The following is a 12336-nucleotide window of genomic DNA, read 5'->3' as shown; positions in this document are numbered from 1 at the left end:
TAATTTACAACTTAAATAAAATTGATCTACTTATGGTGAGGATAATTAACTGTTTCAAGACAAGAGTAGAGGCTGGGAGACCTGTTCGGATGCTATTGTAGTTATTTAGGTGGGAGAAGATAACATAGAAGAGGGTTGTGTATCTGAAAGATGGAACCGACAGGAGTTACTAATGTTTTAATTACAGATTGTGTACAAAAGGATTTGAAAATGACTAGTAGAGTACTGTTCTGAGTAAATGGGTCGATGATGGTGCCATTTACTGAAAAGTAAAAAATTCAGGAAAGATTGACTTTGAATGGCAGGGGGACAAGAATTCTGATTTGCACATGTTAGGTTAGAGCTGTCCAGTTTGGCATCCAATTGGACAGCTCAGATGTTTCTATATCCAAGTCTGGACTTCAGAGAGGTTTGTGCAGAGAATATAGCCATGATTCTGGCAGACACACCTTTCAGGAAATCACATGTATGAATAACTCAAGCTAGAAATGATGCTGTGGATGACTGCTAAGGATATAGCTTTCTTTCTACACAAACTGACTTTAGACGTTTTAGTTATTGATTGCCACAATAGTGCTGCATTATTTTAATGCTATGTTAGTAACAACCACAAAACCTCAGTGACACACAACATTGAATTTATTGCTCACATACCTTTGGTCTGTTGGTTGTCAGCTAGGCAGCTTTGTTGATCTTGACTGGGTTCACTCACATATCTGGACGTTGACTCACCGTCAGCTGGAGCAACCGTGGTGACTCAGCTCTGTTCCATGTGTCTTTCACCCTCCAGCAGACTAGCTGGGGCTATTCTCATGATGAAAGCAAAAGCACAAGAGTAAGCAAGCCCAAAGAGCAAGCTGTTATAAGTCTCAGACTGCATCAGACTTATGATTGAGTGTCAAAGAGCAGGGTATGTTACCTGGCCCACAGTGGGAGAGCACTGCAAAACAGAAACAAAACAAAACAAAACAAAATAAACAAACCATGAAAAAGGGCATGGATGTGAAGGAGTGTATAATTTGGGCCATTTCTACAATCTATTACACAGGCATTCTAATGAGCACATGTAGAATGTGGCCTTACAGAGCGTGAAAACATTGTATGAAATTTGTGCTTCCATTTTAACAATATCTTCTTCACTTAGACTCAGTCTTTTTTTGAAGGTACAAAAAGCACAATTTTGAAAGTTAGGTAATTCTGTATGTGAATTCCACATTGCATCTGTCTCTGTGATTACTTCAACTAAAAAACAGTGATTATAATGTCTACTTTGTTAAGGTTTTTATAAGGATTAAAACTAATATCTAAAGTTCCTAATATATGGTGAGCACTTGACAAATGATAACTGCTAGGACATTATTAGTAGAAGAGGTACGACTAGTATTATGACATATAACAGTCAGCCAAGGTGGTTTGCGACCACAAGTATACAATTATGCAATTGAGACAAGATTGAATATCCAAATTTATTAATGTTTAATATGAAAACACCAGGACTTTCCTGGTGGGCCAGTGGTTAAGAATCCACCTTCCAATGCAGGGGACGTGGGTTTGATCCCTGGTCAGGGAACTAAGATCCCACATGCTGCAGGGCAACTAAGCCCATGCACCACAACAACTGAGCACGCAAGTCACAACTAGAAAGAAGTCTGTATGCCGCAACGAGGAGCCTGCGTACCGCAACTAAGACCAGGCGCAGACAAAAATAAAATTGAAAAAAACAAAACAAAACACCTTTTACTTCCATATGTGAAGTTACTATGGTAGTCACTAAGGCTAGAGTATCCTTAGCTTTTCCTTTCTTAAAAAAGTCACATTTCACATTTAGATCCTCAAGGTTTTGTCACCGTTTCAATATAAACAGGAATTATACTCTTAGAGAGTATTTGTCTTTTTTGCTATAGCATAAATAAAACTGGCTCAAAATTCAGATTGTACTGGGGAGAAAGCATGAAGTGATGTCTCTCCTTCAACCCCCAGTACCTGCACAAAGGTAGGACAGGGCTGCTTAGGATGGAGCTATATCTAACAATATTTGCGTCGTTTCAAGATGAATTTGATGTGTTGTATCATTTCTCTGATCAGTGTGCTAACACAAAGTAGCCTAACCGTTTATAACTGCCCCCCCCACAAATGGTTGACAAATGCCTGAATCCAAGGGCAATGTGGTCAAACTTATCTGTTTTATAAACAAGTGCAATTAAATAAGTATGGATACTATATCCAGGTTACCTATGCTCTCCAGATGTGTTTGTCCAGCTTCTCAGTTAGCTTTCATCATGCCTTCTTGTCACTAAGAGTTCATGAGTTCATAAGTATTTTTCCCTTTTTTCTTCTATACTGTGAGCTCCAGGAAAGCAGTAGCTCTGTTAGTTTTACTCACCCTTTTATCTTGAGTGTCTGTGCTTTTTTATGAACCCAGCATCATTGGGAAGTGTTAAATCTATATTTGTTAATATATTTGTTCAATAAATGTTTACATGAAGGATTTTTTCCACATGCTCTGTCTAATTTCTCTAGGGTTAGCCTGGATTAAAATAATTGAGAAATAAACAATACAATTCAAAATTGGAAAAAAGTTTAAAGACATTTATTGCTTAATATTTATAGAAATAATTTGATGCACTCTATCTTGTTTGTCCGTAATATATCTACTTGTGCTGCTTTAAGGCTTCAAGGCTTAAAGGCTTCCCATTATTATTAGGATAAATACCTGAACTCACACCATGGCCATAAAGCCCTGCCTGATCTGGTGCCTGCCAACCTCTGCCTCTTTGTCTTATATTCTTCTTCCTACCTCTCTCTGTACCCCAGCCTCACTGGCTTTCTTTCTGTTTCTTGGAAGAACATTGTCCCTACCAACTCACAGCTTTTCCCCTCTGGCTGGAATATTACTGGGACCTACCCAGTCACCTTCAGATCCTAACTGAACCTTCCTGGACTAAATCAATTCTCTAGCTACATACATTAATAGTGTTCAGCATTTTAATTCCTAGCAGTTATCAGAGTTTAAGTAATTATATATTTAGTTTTGTATTGTTGATGGAAATCATCAACACACCAATCTATAATAGGGATAGAAGAGAGTTTCATTTGAGTCAAACTGAGGATGACAGCCTGTGAGACACAGATTCAAGAAGCAATTGAATTGTGTTCCATCGGACTACAAAATAATGAAGCTTATGAAGGCAAAACCTGAAAAACTGTATGTCATTTGTCAAGAATTATAATTGGAGCTGGCAAGAAGTAAGGGTGATTGTTAAGCAAGTATTGGTTGGGATCTGAAATGGCTGTACAGTTACATGGGGAGACCCTGAGACTATAAGGTTGCAGCTGGCAGCTGTTAGCAGATACTGTTTGGAAAGTAGCTGGTGGTGTCCCTGAGTCTGACACAGTTCAAAAATTCAAGTTCTCAGTAACACAGGAACTTGTCTGAGACCACATCCGCAATGGCCACCTGTCTCCATTTTGGATGCCTGAACCACAGTTATTCCACTTTGATTTTTAAATGCATTTTTTTTTCAGTGGTTAAAACAGATATACCATCCATGTTTGGCCATAAGACAGGCTCCTCTAGTTAGCATAAAGTTTAAGTTAAATCATTTATAAGCCAGAATGACTTCCCCACACCTCAATATGTGAAAATTCCTTCCACCAGTATGATTATTTGATTTATGTCTGTCCTACATATTGTACTGTAAGTTCCATGAGAATATGGACTATATCTGTTTAATTTTACCTTTGCATTTCCCAGGCTTAGCACAGTGCCTGGTACAAAAAACAAACTCAGTAAAATGCTCTGGTCCTATACAACAGCTTGCCATCAATGAAAAAAAAATCAGGTGATTATAAAGCATTCTAGAGGGTTTTTTATAAAGAAATATATTAGAAGATACTTATTTGATTTAGAATGTGTTCTTCCTACTTCTAATACATCTCTTATATTTTTCCTTTCAGTTTTATTGAGATATAATTTACATACAGCACTGTATACATTTAAGGTGTACAACATAATGATTTGGCTTACATACACCATGAAATGCTTAGCGCAATAAGTTTAGTAAATATCCATCATTTCATACAGATATAAAATTTAAAAAAAGAAAAAAAATCTTTTCTTTGTGATGAGAACTCAGGATTAACTCTCTTAACAACTTTCATATATAACATACAGCAGTGTTAATTATATTTACCATGCTGTACATTACATCCCTAGTACTTATTGATAAATAAGTACCTGGAAGCTTTTACCTCTTCACCACTATTATCCAATTTGGTGGATCCAACTGACTACCTTCATCCAATTACATCCAAGTACGTTTCTTGTTAAAGTGTCAAAATTGTTTTCTCCTTTTAAGAGCTTTCCAAAATCATCATTTTATCATTTAAAAACACAAACAAGAAAATTAGAAAATTTTGACTCGAAGAATCATTAAGACTGATGTTATATTTCTCTTCTTCTATCTACTTTTCAAATGAAAACTCCTGGATACCTAGACTTGATTTATGTTTCTGGGACTATTAAGAATATGGGACTTGTTACAAAATCTAACCATTTTCCATTTTTTTATTTGTTTTTTTTTTTTGTTGTTGTTGTTGTTGTTTGTTTTTTTGCGGTACGTGGGCCTCTCACTGCCATGGCCTCTCCCGTTGCGGAGCACAGGCTCCGGACGCTCAGGCCCAGCGGCCATGGCCCACGGGCCCAGCCGCTCTGTGGCATGTGCGATCCCCCCGAACCGGGGCACGAACCGGCGTCCCCCGCATCGGCAGGCAGACTCTCAACCACTGCGCCACCAGGAAAGCCCTTCATTTTTTTTAATGAGAAAAATTCCTTAGTCTTGGAACCAGCTGAAAGGCTTTTCCTTATATCTTTAAAGATATCAACCTTTTTAATGTAAAAACAAAAAATTGTAGAAGACCTGGATTTTTACATTTATTAGGCTCACTGAGGCTGCATCTGATCACTTTTAGCAAATAAAGTCTTCCTTAATGACCTATGTACACATCTGTTCTCTTAATGAACATTAGATTGATAGTTTTGCATTAAAAATAATCTTACCTCAAAACAGTTTTATCAGTTTATAAAAAGACTAATAATGCCATTGAATTATTGGGCATCAAATATTGTCAGGCTACCCACCCTTCATTCACACAAGTTTATTTAGTCCTAATTCTTGCTATTTTTTTTCCCATTCAGTGACCCTGCCTTTCAAGGATGTTAATTCTCTCATTACAATGATAAACATATAATTTTCCTGTGCAGTTGGCAGGCTTCTTCTCTAACACTTCTTAAGCAATCAAAAAGGCTCCTATATGTTAGCCCCAAAGTGATAGTACATTTCTACTCAAAGCACGATGTATTAATTGCCCAAAGCAAGCTCACTAATCAATGGATAGGAGGCTTTCAGACTAAACTAACATTAACAATCTGTCCCTGAGGAAGCCTCTTCCTTTTTCCTTAAATTTATGCATAAAAAATCATAGAAGAAGATAAAGTAAAATACCAAAAATTAATTCTGAGAAAACTGATTACACGATTTGGAGAAATTTTCCTAATTATAATATAAAGCTGGGGAGGTTGATTTGATGTATACAGTGGCTGGTTTTGATTCATACCGTCAGAAACCCTCTATGGTCCAAAGAAGATGGAAAAAAATTCCCCTCTAACTTATCACTCAGTCTCTCAACAACAGCAAACAACAACAACAACACCTTGAGCTTCTACTATGTGCCAGACACTATAAGCACTGAGGACAGAACACTAAATAAGATACTCATAATTTATACAATCACTGAGACTTTAATCCATTAGGGAAGAGTGTGGCTTAAAAAAATATTAGAATAATGACACAGAAATTAAGAAGCATTATAGAAATATATCATGGGAGTATCTAATCTGCTGTAAATAGCTTACAGAATGAAGTAACATCTAAACTGAGATATAAAGAAGGAGCAGTTATTGGACAGAGTGAGAGGTATGATTATTTAAATGAAATGAGTATTCATTTCATATTGATATTTTCTCTTCATATAGGTTGGACTAAAAGTCCAATAATTTTTTTCCTACATGTTATTAGAACTGTATGTCTACATATCATCCCAGACAAGATGTATCAATTTAACCAATGGGTTTGAAGGTCTGGGAAGAAGACTGAGCATGGTGCTTTCAGATACCATTAAAAGGTGCAGTGTGACTGGGTTACAAATGCTGAGGTAGAGAGCAGTAGAATTTGAAATTGAAGAAGTCTGTGGGGGGCAAGATTAGAAGGAATTTTTAAGTCTTGCTAAAAAGTTTGGCCTTTGTTGTAAGGCAGAGGACATTTTTTCTACTAGTTTGTTTTTTTAAGTTGAGCACATACATCTTTATCAAACATTTTAGGTCAAAATTGTCATTCCATTTTATATTGTACAGGAATATAAAATATCACATTTATTTAGTAAATATTTGTTAAATTGGTATTACATCTCCGTTTATCAGAATATTACCCCTCATATAGTTCAACAATCTTCTAATGAGTTCATTCATTCAAATGACAAATATTTACTGCGTGACTCAATGTACCAAACACTGGATTCTGTGAAATAAAACAGACATTAATTCTTGTCTTTGAGAAGTTTACATTCTGATATGAGGAAATAGACATTAAATAATAAATATAAAATATAAGTAAATTATGTACTAGGTTAGAAGGTGACAAGTGCTATTGGGGACAGTAGGAGTACAGTAAGGGTAATTAAGATTGCCAAGGGCAAGACACATTTTGAGTGTCATTCACATGTCAGGTGTGTTCCTGGACTAGGTATTTGCTAGATGCTCCTAATTCAGGAATTTTTCACACTCAACAGTCTAGGGACAAAGATACATAAGCACACAGATCATTGTAATTTTCTGTAACATCTACACTGTACTATAGAAGCACAAAATAGAAGTGCCTTATCCCAGCTAGAGACAAATTCTGATTAAGGAAGACTTCCTGAGAAAGATGGCACCTCACCTCAGTCTTAAAGATGAGCAAAATTCATCCAGATGTAGAGGAGCCTAAAGCACATCTTAGAATTCCAGGGGAAAAAAAGTTTGCCCTGATTTCCAGGACCTCTTCATTTCATAGTAGGTGAAAGTAACATAACACTTATGATGAGTTCTAGTAGTTCTTTTGTGGTGTCTTTAGAATTCTCTGTGTATAGTATCATGCCATCTGGAAACAGTGACAATTTTACTTCTTCTTTACAATTTGAATTCTTCTTATTTATTTATTTATTTTTTCTCATTGCTATGGTTAGGACTTCCAATACTATGTTGAATAAAACTGGTGAGAGTGGGCATCCTTGTCTTGTTTCCTATCTTAGAGTAAACGCTTTCAGCTTTTCACCGTTGAGTATGATGTTAGCTGTGGGCTTGTCATACATAGCCTTTATTATGTTGAAGTATGTTCCTTCCATATCCACTTTGTTGAGAGTTTTTAACATAAATGGATGTTTAATTTTGTAAAAAGGTTTTTCTGCATCTATTGAGATGATCATATGATTTTTATTCTTCCATTTGTTAATGTGGTGCATCTCATTGATTTATCTGCAGATATCGAAACATCCTCAGGATAAATCCTACTTGATCATGGTGTATGATCCTTCTAATGTATTGTAAATTTGTTTGCTAATATTTTGTTGAAGATTTTTGCATCTATGTTCATCACGGATATTGGCCTGTAATTTTCTTTTTTGTGGTGTCTTTGTCTGGTTTTGTTATCAGGGCAATGCTGGCCTCACAGAATGAGTTCAGAAGTGTTCCTTCCTCTGTAATTTTTGGGAATACTTTGAGAAGGCTAGATGTTAACTCTTCTCTAAATGTTTGTATAATTTACCTGTGAAGGTTCTGATTGTGAACTTCTGTTCATTGGAAGTTCTTGTTTTTTAATTACTGATTCAGTTTCATTACTAATAATTTTTTGTTCATATTTTCTATTTCTTCCTGGTTCAGTCTTGGAAGATTGTACATTTCTAGGAATTTATTCATTTCTTCTAGGTTGTTGATATTATTGGCATATGATGTTTGTAGTAATCACTTATGATCCTTTGTACTTCTGTGGTGTCAGTTGTAACTTCTCCATTTTCATTTCTGACTTTATTAATTTGGGCCCTTTCTCTTATTTATTTATTTATTTTTCTGTACGCAGGCCTCTCACTGTTGTGGCCTCTCCCATTGTGGAGCACAGACTCTGGACGTGCAGGCTCAGTGGCCATGGCTCACGGGTCCAGCCGCTCCACGGCACATGGAATCCTCCCAGACTGGAGCACGAACCCACGTCCCCTGCATCGGCAGGAGGACTCTCAACCACTGCGCCACAAGGGAAGCCCCTCTCTTTTTTTCTTGATGAATCCAGCTAAAGATTTATTAATTTTATTTATCCTTTCAAAGAACCAGTTCTTAGTTGCATTGATTTTTCTACTTTTAGTCTTTGTTTCATTTATTTCTGCTCTAATCTTCATAATTTCTTTCCTTCTACTAACTTTAGTTTTTTTAACTCTTTTTTTTTAAACTACTTCCTTTAGGTTGTTTATACAAGATTATTCTTCTTTTCTGAAGTAGGCTTGTATCACTATAAACTTCCCTCTTAGAACAGCTTTTTCTACATCTCTTAGATTTTGGACTGTCATGTTTTCATTTTCATTTGTCTCCAGATATTTTAAAATTTCTTCAGTGATCCATTGATTGTTTAGTAGCATATTGTTTAGCTTCCAAGTGTTTATGTTTTTTGCATTTTTTTCTTTTAGGTGATTTCCTCAAAGATATTCATTAAGTGAAACTTGCATTCTTTTTTACTTGTGAGTATTTGATCGTGAAGACTACAATGACTACTAACACACTTTGGTGTCACTAACTTGATTTAACATAAGGCACCTGTAATTTTATTCTCCATTGCTTTTGTATCATCAGTGTAAATGTCAATACAGTTAAAAAGGCAAATAAAACCTTAGCATTATAATGGAAATAATTTTTTCTTGTAGATCTTCTGAAAGAATTTCAGAGACCCTCAAGGTTTAATAAAACCATGAAAACAAGTTCTTTTTTATATAATTGTTGGAGTGACTCAAATCTAATTTCAGTTGATGCTACCTTGTGTAGAAGTTGCTGAAAAAGTTGACTTTTCTAATTTCAGAGCTAAATCTGCGATCTTCCTGGATTTTCACTTGAGCCAAGTAAAAATGCTGTTAATACCCTGTTTTTCCAGTTAAGCTCAAATCTTTAAGCAATCAGCAAGTTCTATTTATTCTACTTCAAAAATAGATCTGATACATCCATATACTGTCACTTCATCTCCTCTTCTAGTCACTTAGACAAAGCCACAGCATCTATCTCCTGAACAATTATGTTTGCTTCCTAAATATTTTTTTCTGTTCCCACATTTCTTTATATAAAATGTAGTCTCTCTAGTTGGTAGAGTGATCACTTAAAAATATAAATTATATCTAAGAATCCCCTTTCTGAAAACCTTCCAGTGGCTTTCTACTGCCAAGGGAATAAAATCCAAGTTTCTCCACATATCTCACATAATTTGACTTTTGCCCTACTCTCTGACCTCATCATGTACCAATCCTGTCCTTGCTCACTATTTGCCAACCAGCCCTACTGGCCTTTATGTTCCTCAAATTGACTCCCTATAATCTAGAAGAATGTTTAATACATATAAGGTGCCTAATAATTATTGGTTAAAATAATAAATGTTATTGTGTAGAATTTTGAAAAGATAGAGCTTTAATGTAGTAAAACCTCACACTGGCGACCTTGTGGTCTGGAAGCAAGGACAGTGCCAAATAGGCTTGAATTTAAAAAAATATTCTGTGCATCCTCATGATGTCATTTATAGACAGTACTACCAAAATTAAACTGCTATGTTTGGGTTCTTTAGATACCTAAAATCTAAACGTCTGTGCCAATACACACCAATGAAAATCTGATGAAATCTGTAAATCCTCCCCTCCAAAATAAAGCACATACGTAAAACACTGGAAATACAATTTCAGAGAAATACAGAAATCTTACAGTCCACCCAGGGACTACTGAGAAAGTCTTTGGACTTTAGGGTGTCCTAAAGCTACATAGTAATTGGAAGGCAAATTGTACAACAGGTAAACTATTGTTGAATTAAGAACTAAAGAGAAATTCAAGATCTAATCAGATTATAAAGTTAAAATTTAGAGAATATTTTTCAAGTTCTTATCTCCCATTCTGACATCACAAATATGGAAAAGACTATATTTTATAAGTGATTTACTGCCAGACACACAGCATGTTAGTGGCAGAGCTGTGACAAAGTTCTACATACTTTGGCACCCACAAATTTTGCTTTATCACTGCACAAGGCTTGTTTGCATTGGGGAGTTTTGATTGAAAATGAAGTAAAACTGGGAACTGGAGTTACTGGTACATTTGTTATGTCATCTACAGGAGACTTGGCCTCAGTTGGACCTCAGTTGCACATTTTCTCTAGACCTTGGCCCCAAATCTGTCAGGAGTCATGAAATAGTTCTATATTTACAACAGTTATACATATATGTAGAGTCTAGAGAAATACTACAGAGGTCCAGAAAAATTATATGTGTTTATACTACTATGTCTCAAATATATGTCCTAAAGGTTATATGTGTGTGCATGTACACACAAACACACATATACCAGATTACAAAGAAAAGTAATGAGTATAGCATGTTACTTCATCTTTTCATCCTTGATATTGCAAAATTACATAACTTCTCATTGGGATACATAAAAAGAAGAACAAGAAAAAGGAAAATATTTCTTTCAGTTACATATTATGTGGAGAAGAATTTCAGGCATTCTGCCATTGGTTGTAGATATACAACAGCCAAGGACATTTGTGACAAAGAAAGAATTTATTTAGTGTTTATTTCAGTAGAGGTAATTTGCTTTGGAACATCGTGTCCAAAGTACGTTTTTCTTCTGCCTTTCAGATGATTGCCTTTTAGAGGATAACTGGACTTTTTCAGAAAATAATCAAGATAAATATAAAAACCCACTAGACAAGCAGTGTTTATATTGGCTGCTTGACTATTATTCCAAAGCATCTTTAAAAAAATCAGCATTTGATAAAACATAGAATAATAATACTTTCCTAACTGGGTCATTTTCAAAACTCCTTCATCCTCATCTTTTCACTTGACCCTCACGACCGTACTATACGATAGGTGGCAGTTATTTGTTCTTAATGTAAAGATGAGTAAAAAGCTGTCATTGAGTGATTACACATCAAGGGAATGTTACAAAAAGGTACAATGGCTATTGCTGAGATGGTGAGACTAATAAATAAAATGTCAGGGTAAGAGAAATGCATAAGCATAAATCTTTAGTACTCATAGGGAGATTAACTGAAATATATTAAGTACTTAGGACTCTGCCACTTCTGAAGCTGATTTTATTCTCTTTCTTCACATGTACCTACTCATGGGAATTTTGTTTCTTTAGGTTTGGCTGGGTACATGAAAGAGGCGGATGGGAAAAGAAAAAAAAAAAAAAACTAGTAATGAGACTGTAATTATACTTCTTCCATTCATTCCTCCAAATGATTACCTCCCATCTTTGAAGAAAAAAACAAACAAACAAACTGTTCCACTTTTTACTATAACTCTAGCTTTGACAAAGAAATAAAGAAAATTAAGACACTAATCTCTCAACCTCTGACCTTTAAAAGTCAGACTAGATAATTTCCAAGGACTTATTTTGGGAAATATCAATTCAATTAATTGCTTTTACTGGAAGTCATATGGTTGAAATTTAAGCCAATACTTGAAATGTCATGCTCGAATTTGAGATTATTTTAACAACAACAATAATAACAAATGATGGGTTATAATTTACTTTTGGGATTTAGTAATTTCCATTCCAAGAATTCACTATCTTCCATATTAAGAACTTCTTTATATTAAAAATAAATACTTTCTTGGATGATTTTAGAAATTTTTCCAATGACCCTGTTATTCTAGGTTATATAATTAAAAAAAACAAAAATTCCCTTTACTGTACCAATAAAAACAGATTGCTAAATTTGTTTAAAATGTACTAAACAAAAAATAACATTATGTGGCCATTATATGAGATCCTTCATTATTTGCATTTCAATTTAGAATAACTAATCTAAATTAGGTTAACAAAGTATCATTTACCAAAAATGAATAACATTCACATGAATTATATTTATTGATTGAATATTCCTGGTTCTAAAAATCAGGTGGAGCCAGTTCAGATTTTATTCTAAGGAAGATGTGAAACCACTCGGGACATTTAAACAGAGGAATGATATAATTCGATTTTGACTGCAAAAG

This window comes from Delphinus delphis, chromosome 17, assembly GCF_949987515.2.
Source record: "Delphinus delphis chromosome 17, mDelDel1.2, whole genome shotgun sequence".
Taxonomy (NCBI): domain Eukaryota; kingdom Metazoa; phylum Chordata; class Mammalia; order Artiodactyla; family Delphinidae; genus Delphinus; species Delphinus delphis.
The sequence above is the reverse complement of the archived record's forward strand: the minus strand, read 5'-3'. Positions refer to the sequence as shown.